Source organism: Triticum dicoccoides, chromosome 4B, assembly GCF_002162155.2.
Source record: "Triticum dicoccoides isolate Atlit2015 ecotype Zavitan chromosome 4B, WEW_v2.0, whole genome shotgun sequence".
Lineage (NCBI taxonomy): Eukaryota > Viridiplantae > Streptophyta > Magnoliopsida > Poales > Poaceae > Triticum > Triticum dicoccoides.
In genome coordinates this window covers 661,720,721-661,730,629 of record NC_041387.1, presented here as the reverse complement: position 1 = coordinate 661,730,629, position 9,909 = coordinate 661,720,721, and the positions used below count along the sequence as shown (strand labels likewise).

The window sequence follows — 9,909 nt, the reverse complement described above, 5'->3', positions numbered from 1 at the left end:
GGCGTGTTATTTATTTGTGTGATGAAGATGCTAGAGTTGCCAAACCTGATACTAAAGATAAGAATAAACCCGTTGTTGGCATGCATGTTGTCTCAGTTAAAATAAGAGATCATTGCTATCATGGTTTATGTGATTTGGATGCTAGTGTGAGTGTTATCCCTTTTACTTTATATCAAGAAATTATGAATGATATTGCACCTGCTGAAATAGAAGATATTGATGTTATTAAACTTGCAAACAGAGACACCATCACACCACTTGGGATTGTTAGAGATGTTGAAGTCTTGTGTGGGAAAATAAAATACCCTACTGGTTCTTCTAGTTCTTGGTTCTCCACAAGATGATTATTTTCCATAATATTTGGTAGACCTTTCTTGAACACTATTAATGCTAAGATAGATTGCAATAAAGAAACTGTCAGTGTCAATTTTGGTGATGTGTCTCATGAGTGTAATTTCTCTAAGTTTCATAGACATCCTCTTGATAAAGTGTTGCCTAGTCTTGCTTCTATTGTTGTACCTCCTACTGGTCCGCTAGAACATTATTTGCTAGACCATGAAAATGATATGCACTTGAATGAAAGAAATTAAATAGATAAAATATTCTTTGATCAACAACATATTCTTAAACACATTTTGCCTGTTGAAACTCTAGGAGGCTCTCCTCCACCTAAAGGTGATCCGGTTTGAAATTAAACAATTGCCTGGTACCTTGAAATATTCTATCTTGATGAGAAGAAGTTATATCATGTTATTATTAGTGCAAACCTTACAAAGCATCAAGAAAAGCGATTGTTAAAAACTGTGAGGAAGCACCGTGCTGCTATTTGACATACTCTTGATGATCTTAAAGGCATTAGTCCCACTGTCTGTCAACAAAAGATAAATATGGAAACCGATGCTAAACCCGTTGTTGATCATCAAGGATGATTAAATCCTAAGATGAAGGAAGTGGCAAGAACTGAAATATTAAAGCTTCCAGAAGCAGGTATAATTTATCCCATAGTTGATAGTAGATGGTTAAGTCATGTTCATTGTGTCCCTAAGTAGGGAGGTTGTATATCAATCATGTGTAAAAAATTCGTTGTTTTCGTTGCACCAGTGATTCGTAGTTGTACATGGTCACAAGCTTAAGGTAATTAATCATGATTTGCTGAGTGTTCGTAGGATGGGAGTAACAATCATTTTTTGTGTTAAATAGTTTCATTAATATTTGAAATTGTTTTTAGAGGAACCACAAGCATTTTGGGGTCACCAGAAGTGTTTACGAGTTTATCGTGCAATACCGGGTATTACTGATGAACAATATATAGGTACAAAATGTTTCCGCTGATGTGAAATTAACAATAAAAGGCTCTAGTAATATTTAGGAGGTTTTTGTGTTTAATTAAATATCAATGGGCCTTAAAATGCCAAGTAGTGGAAGGAGTATTGGGCCATAAGGGCCCAATAATGGTGGGGCCCCCTCTCCCATGGAATGAAGCGACAGAAGGGGCGAACTGGGGAGTGATTCCCCCTCCCCTAGGCCAACGAAGGGTTGGGGAGACTTCCCCCTTGTGGCGCCCCCTCCTCTCCCTCCAACCTAGATATACTAGTGGCTTTGGCACTTTTTCAAATACACGAGTTTTGGAGCCTCCTCTAGTCCTCTCTAGTTCTAGTTCTAGTTGGTCCTAGTTGATCTAATTAGAGCTAGACCTAGATCACCTAATCCTGATAATTAGAAGCTAGTGTGGTTATAATCTCCTCCCTTTAATTCTCTGGCGATGATTAGTTGTACATGATGAAGCATAGCTGGATAGTCAAGACCAACGCTTGCAACTCATTGAGAAGTTGCGCTTTCAGTCTTTCGTTCGAGAGACCGTTCGTGGGAAGTTTGCGGGAATATTCATCTATGGTTCGATGGACTCCAAGTATGATCTATACCGATTCATCTTCTTTCGCTGCATCTCAGATTCAGTAATGATCTGATACAAACTATCCATCGCTTCTTCATAGTGTTCCTGGGTGATCATAGGGCGTTTTTTTTGTTTTCTACTATGTTTACCAATAGTGGCATCATGAGAGGTTCTACGAGTAGATGCAGGTTTTGATCTAGGTCACCTGTCAATGTGAGAGTTTGATGTTCTTGCTATGCTTCCCTCGAGTATTGCTTCAGTTTAGTTCATTGATGACATGATGTAGCTTTGCACAAAGTTCTCACAGCCAATCGGCTCTGGCTATCGACGACCTGCTAACAGTTCTTTGGGCTTCATCATAGTAAAGAATAATGAAGTGTTGCAAACACGAGAGGGCTTTCAAGATGAACAATCTTCTAGGGGTCATGCTTATTGACGAAGTTTAGTGTGAGACTAGAGATTTTTAATTAAGTCTCTTCCTCACATAGCCCAGAAGTTAATCTAGGAATTATCTTCTTGATGGTGGACATAGGTAGCTAGTGTTATTCGAAAACCCTAGAAGCCACATAATTAAAATTTGCCAAACCTATTCGAGGATGTCTAACTTGGTTTTGCAGGTTGCATGTGATGTGGTATAGCCTTGGTCATGATAACAAGTTTATGTTTGAGATGGTTATATGTTGTAATGTTAAGTGGCCTGCGCGTCACAGTACGACATGATGTCTAGAGCCAAGGGATTGTGTTTTTAACGACCTGAGTGTAAACCTCGTTATTTATTCGATGGACGTTACATGGAGGACCTCGAAGCTCCACCAGGCGCAGGAGAACAAAATTATTGCCACGACGACAATTTTCAAAATTGTCGCCACGACAACATGTTCGGAGAAATTTTGATGAAGACCTCGGAGGACAATGGATATATTCCCGACGCCCAAAGCTATACCATATCATGGTTTTATGAATTGCCTGAGATGTTAATCCCTTTGTTGTTTGCACCCTACGATTGTGCAATAGTCAATTATTAGGGTGATCTGTCACAGTAGATATCAAGTTAAAGGTGCTATTCCTAATGTTGCAACCGTCTATAACATGTAGCTTTCCGCAGTGCGTATGTCCACATGGGTACAAATGGATTGTGAGGTGTAAGATGGGTGGATGGTCAGAGCATTTAAGCAGATAAGACTCGTTTGTCTTGAAGTTCAGGCATAATTGTTTTGAGCTCGGAGCTCGAAGCATCAAAAGATGAACAATAGTCATATGGAGATATGATTGGCAAAAGTTTGCCTACCAGCCAAAATTCACATCATCAGCGATGTCCACATCAATGGCTGGGAATAAGACCAAGGTCTTGACTCACTCACTTTCAATTATGGGAGATTGATTTGAATGGGAGTGCACTTTATATTAAAAAACAATTAAACACTAGTGCATATTAATTATGAACAATGTCTAAAATGAATCTTTTGTTTACCGGTGTAGATCAATGTCTTGCAATAATTTCAATTTAGCACCTCTGTTTGAGAAAGAGAAGTTAGCTGCAAATGGTGGAAACTATGAGGATCAGAACCACACTCTGAAAAGTGTTCTCAGAAGTGCTAAGAAAGAATATGTGCTAGATCAAAAACTTGGTGAACCTCTGGTGCCAGGAGCGTCTCAGGATGTCATCAACGTGTTTATATCTTGCAACAATGATTTTAGTGTTGTCAAGAGTATTATGCTAATCATTTCCCTCACTCGCTCCTTGTCAAGCATCATAGAGCAATGTGTGCAGCATGTTTATTTGCACTACAAATCGGCGCAGGTACGAAGAAATGGTGGATCATGGGCCATTGATTTAGGTTGCATCCTAAATAGCATTTTTTTGGAGGGTAAGAATATTTTCCGTCACAAACTCTAGCTATGGTATAGAAATTGTCCCTCAACTCTGAAACCACTGAAACTCAGTCACTCAACTATTTAAACCGGATATTTTTCGTCCCTCGTGGAGCTTAAAGTGGTTTTGGTACGACGTGCGACATGGACTAATTTTGACCGCCATGTTACTTAAGTCACTAATTATGACCCCCATGAACCCTAAACCTAGAGGAGGTGGTGGTAGCAGCAGCAGCGGCTCACTAATGGGCTGCGGCGCCGGCGGCGACTGCGACTGCGGCCGGCAGTGAGGTGGGACTTCGGCGGCGCGCGGCGCGGCCTGTTAGGCGCGGCGTTTGATGGCTGGTTGGGCACGGGTTTGGCGCCCTTGACCGACGACAAGGAGCTCGATTGCCATTGGTAATTTGTGCTTGCACTCGTTGCAATCTTACATTCAGGAGTAAGGGCACACCTCACGTTCTGTTTGTGTCTCTTGTATGAACATAGGGCAGTCAATGGATCCTAGAGACGTGATGTTCATCATATTTCATTTTGAAGGCCAGTTTTTGAATGATGGGAAATCACTTTAATATAGTGGGGGAAATCAAGTTGGAGGAAATAAAAGAGCAAAGAAAGTCCCAGAAAAACTACTGGACTACTGTACTTGTACTCATGTTTGTGGTTATGCCTCGTGGTTATGTCAGAATTCATGTTTGTGGTTATCTGTGGTTATGTCAGAATACATGTTTGTGGTTGCTTGTAAGATTAATCAGTACTATTTCTCATTTACTTTGTCAGACTTCGAGAATTCCCTTGTGGTTTGCTTGTAATATTATGTTTGTGGTTATGTCAGACTATGTTTGTCATGAAATCTGTTCAGTTCAATACTTTGTCCAATCATCGATGATAAGTCAACAATCTGCCATGCATTCAATTTACACAATGGTCTAAAATCATGGAGTAAATAGCATAAAACTACTACTTTACAGGCTAGGGTTCCAAAAAACTACCGGTTTTTATTTTTTCTCATATAACTACCAAATGAGTGGTCGGCTGTTTCAAAAAACCCAAAATGCATTTTGCTTAAACATTAAACCTATTTATGACAGATCAGGCCCACCCCTAAATGAACCGTTTCTTTGACCGGTTGTTTGACCGTTAACTGCCATCAGGGCCCCACATTTCAGCCATGGAGCAAATTATCAAAGAGACTTGTTAAAAAGCCCCACCCAGGCGAACAGAGGATGAGGATCAGATCGAGGAGGAAGAAGAACTGCTCCCTCCGCCGCCCGCCTGCCCACCCGCCTGCCGCCGGCGATCACCGTAGCTCAACCCCGGCCATTCCTCCGACCCACCTCCTCCGAGATCTCCACACCCAGCGCCGGGACAGCTGCCGCCTCGTGCTGCGCTCGGCCGCGCGTGGACCTATCCCACAGGCTACTCCCGAAGATGCGTACGGAGGGGAAGAGGTTTGCCGGAGATGGCGGCGGCTCCAGGGCAGGCGGCGACGACTCCATGCGTCGCCCCATGGTGGTGCAGCGGCGACGACTCCAGGCGTCGCCAAATGGTGGCGCGGCGGCGACCACAGGCGGAGCACCATGGCAGAAGGCGGCGACCCCAAGCGGAGCGCCATGGCGACGCGGCGGCGATCCCAAGCCGCGCCATGGCGGTGCGCCGGCGACCCCAGGCAGAGCGTCGTGGCAGCGCGACGGCAGCAAGTCCATCGCCAGGACATGGTGGCCGGATTGCTCTGCCTGGGTCCAAGGACCCGATTGCTTTTTAAAAACAATTGTAGGGACCTGATTGCTTTTTCAAAATATTGGGGGAGGGGTTATTCTGTAAAAATCTATGAAAGAGACATTGACATGTGGGCCCCACATGTCAGTTAACGGTAAAACACACGGGCAAAGAGACTGACCCTTTAGGTGCGGGCCCGACCTGTCATAAACAGATTTAATTTTTAAACAACATCCATTTTGGGTTTTTTGAAACAGTCAACCACCCGTTTAGTAGTTATTTGAGAGAAAAAATAAAAATCGGTAGTTTTTTGGAACCCTAGCCTGTAAAGTAGTAGTTTTATGCTATTTACTCAAAATCATGTGAACAATCCGCTATGAATCCCATTCAGTTTATACAATTGTCTGAAACTGTAACCATCTAGTTAGCGTACAATTTGCTGTTACCAAACTTGACAAGCATGCAACTGAAATGCTCTGAGCAAACCCAATTTTTCGTAAATAACATAGATCAGATTACATGGCGGTCAAAACCAGGCCACATGGACGGTTTTAGTCAAAACCGGGTCCATGTCATACCAAAACCACTTTAAGGGTCACGACGGATGAAAAGTATCCGGTTTAAATAGTTGAGGGACTGAGTTTTAGTGGGTTTCGGAGTTGAGAGACGATTTCTATACTATCGCCAGAGTTCGAGGATGAAAAATATATTTAACCCTTTTTTAATTGTTAATATATAAAAAACATCATATTCATATTCTACACATTTTTCTAATCAAAATTCATATATAACATGTTAAAATTGAAGTTAGGGTCTAAAAATATGATTAATTTGAAAATATTATGTGCTTTATTATTAGGTAGAGATGGATGATTCCATGTGATGGACAAACGATAAAACCTATACATAACTAAATGACTGCTCGGCCCATAGCAGCGACGAGCCCGCTCGCATTTGCGTAGCCAGATGCTAGCGATGGACGTAAACGGCCCAAGAGCAGCTGATGGTCGAAGCAAAATGTTTGAAACACTGGACGAAATGTTTTTTATGTGTGTTGAAACGCTAATAATAACGAGGGACGGGCACAAGCAATAGCCCCTTTATTAGTATATGTTTCCTACCACCAGTGATAGTTATCATCACTTGCGTTTTATATGTTGTATGTAGTATTTGTTAAAACCAAGAGTATCTACGTGTAGTATGCAGTATAAAACAATGTTTAGGTAAAATATATACTACTTTTTATATAGTATGTACCATATTTTGAGCATACTCTTTTTTAGGTATATATAGATATGGGGTGAACTATCAACGGTTGGTTCGACGGCTCTCGGAGCTCATGAAACACTTGCGAAAGAACGCTACACGGCCGATACATTCTGGACGATTTTAAGACGACGCAGCGCATCAGGCCCTCCATGCATAGAGCAAAAGTGAACATCAGTAAAGAAGGAAAGAAATCAGGTACCTAGTGGGCTTAAGAATTCGAGCTTGATGATGTGAGCTTGTCCATATTTGACTTTGTACATCTGCCTGATGGTACACCTGCCTGGGATGCTTAGACACTTGTTATTATAATACAATATGGGGTGAACTATCAACGGTTGGTTCGACGGCTCTCGGAGCTCATGAAACACTTGCGCATTCTGGACGATTGTTAGACGATACAGCGCATCAAGCCATCCATGCATAGAGCAAAAGTTAACATCACCGTTCAATCCTCCCATCATCCAAAGTGCGGCCGGCAACTACCGTTTGTACAGTAATTTCGCTTGCAAAATTGGTCCGTGGACATTGGCCGATGTGCCACTTTTGTCCCTAAAATGTAAAACAAACCAACCTCTAACTTGAACATTCCACATTGGGCTTTTTTAATCCTGTCAACCAATAACCAAATGCAGTTTAAGAAATTGGAATCGTTCGTTAGTATTCCATTTCAATGAGATGTTGCAACAAATGATAACTTTTTTACTTTACCTGCCATGTGTTGAAAGCCCAGTTAGAAATATGCTCTATTAAAGTTCCATGATGAATTTTCCACTCTAGCCGAAGTTTAGTGAAGAAAAGTATGTTTATTATCTTTCAATTTCCAATTCTCTTCAAGAAAAAAGGTCCTGGCTGACATACCTATCTTCACGGCTTGCAGCAATATAAATACAGGTGGAACCCCTCAAAAAAAGATCATGCATGATAGCAGTACTATAATTAGCTACCATTCAGTCATTGACTTTACTTTCTTTACACCATAGTGAGTACCGTCTTCTCATACCGTTTGGCTTCGATTCAAAAAAAAAAAATTCCGTTCGGCTGATGTACCATCTTCCCTTGTTTTAATGATCACGTCATTTTATGCTGCGCTCAGCTGATGAGATGTCTTTTCTCGGCAGGTAGGAGCAACCCTATATTTGACCTCTATACTATGCCTTTTATGTCTTTTTTTCGTTGTTGATTTGGTTGCTGTGGTGCTGGAGCCACGGTGGATTGCTTCCTGGTGCTGACAATGATTGCTGTCCGGTGGTCATTTGCAGAGAGCTCGTTCGTCGCAATCCCTGCATATCTCCCTTGTAAAGCTCGTCGTGAAAGTCAGAACTGTCAGCCATTGGCGCATCTGGCTGTTGGTTGGCCTTGGTATTTTTGTTCACGAATTGGCTTTGTTAGTGGTGCTCTACGGTGAAGTTGGAGTCTTCTATTAGGCGGCAACTGATGATGACGATGACACTTGCGACTCCTCGACGAATGTTCATTTCTTCGATGTAGCTCCATGAGTCCATGGTCTCCATGTTAGAGGACAGGTCGTCCGTGGTGCCCGTGTTTTTGGGTTGGGTTGTATCGATTTTCGTCCAGGTTCCCATTAATTAACCTGGCAATTTTCACTCTCATTTCAGTCAATGAAAATGGCAAGTCGTTTGCCTCATTGTAAAGAAAGTTGGACCGCAATGATAACTTTTTTTAGTTTTCCTGCCATGTGTGCAAAGCCCAAGTAGAAATATGCTCTATTGAAGTGTAAATAATGCAATTTCCACTCTAGCCGAAGTTTAGTTGTTAGATAATAACGAGAAATAAACGAGACAAAGAGACATGGATTTTTACGTGGAAACCCTTGCGGGAGAAAAACAACGGACGCACGAAGGCGCAATCACTATGATGGAGGAGTATTACAAGCACGAGACGATAGGGACCGTCTGAGGTGCGACTACATGAGGTATATAAGAGGGCAATACATGAGAGTCCTTGGAGGACAAGTAAACGAGTTGTACTCGTACGTCGATGTCAACGCAAAGGTCCATACCGTATGTATTACGTCTAGTCCAATACGGTACTAGAATTTAGATCATAATTTAACATTAGTGATGAAAGTGTTTTTTTTTCTTTTAATATCCAATCCTCTTCAAAGTGTTCATTGGAGAGACTATATTAATATCAAGAAGGTATATCCTCAGCAATTAGGATGCGCTCATGCATGATAGAACTTTAATTATCTATCAACCAGTCATTGACTTTACTTTTTACTATATATGCCGTATGTAGCTTGTACCATCTTCTCATCATGCTATTATAAATTCTGTTTGGCTGATGTACCATCTTCCCTTTTTTTTTATGATTAAGTTATTTGTGCTGCCCTCAGCACATGATGTATCTTTTTCGGCAGGTAGGAGCAACCGCATATTTGACTTTTATTTTTTAGTGGCCACACGCTTATAAGTAACGCTGCTACTCGCTTGTACTCCTGCTACCAATGCTCCATTGTGACACATCACGGATGATTTCAGGAAACACAAGTGTGCATAGTATCTGAAAAGAATCCGCCTTCGCTTCTGATTGAGGTATGGATCTACTGCTTGTGCGTTCTTCTTCTAAATTAGTGCATTCTGTGGTCTTCGTCAGCCCCTGGGATAGCTCAAACGAAATTGGCACTGTTAGTACTGGCATGTGCTACATTTTACCCATATATCTTGTATTCTCTTACTTAGACTGACTGTTTATTGACAACTCCGCGCTATCTCGGTGGCTGGACATTGTAAGGGCAAACCTGCCCACCCGCATTTGAGCCTAGGCTGCTATTGTTCTACCTGCATCAACTTAATTGATACGTGTAGGAACTACGACACTCGATCGACAATTTTATTTATAACATCAACTTCTAAGAGATCGGCTTCAGCCATATCAACAGTTCTGCTAGGGGACAAACTATGATTTCCTTAATTAGCTTCTTCCCGCAAATTTTTTCTTAAGAAAAGTTTCCTTAGGCCTTAGGTATATAATTATTAATTGAACTTTGCTTCGGTACGTCCACCAGGAAAAGTTTACAGATTTTGATGCCTTCATCAAAAAGGATAGTAATATAGTCTCTTGTATCCAAATAAATCTATTTAATATGTTTCATCTTCCTTTTAATATGGTGATAGCCATTTTAAGTAACATTAGGA

At 41.5% G+C, this 9,909-nt stretch overlaps 1 protein-coding gene across 1 annotated transcript in view; it reads left to right on the top strand.

Annotated features, from left to right (window-relative positions):
• The first annotated feature begins 9,232 nt into the window (after positions 1 to 9,232).
• Positions 9,233 to 9,909, top strand: part of LOC119294231 (obtusifoliol 14-alpha demethylase-like) — a 4,941-nt gene continuing 4,264 nt past the window's right edge. Inside the window, exon 1 of the mRNA XM_037572460.1 lies at positions 9,233 to 9,306. The gene's annotated coding sequence lies outside the window, so the exon portion shown is untranslated. The remainder of the gene's footprint in view (positions 9,307 to 9,909) is intronic.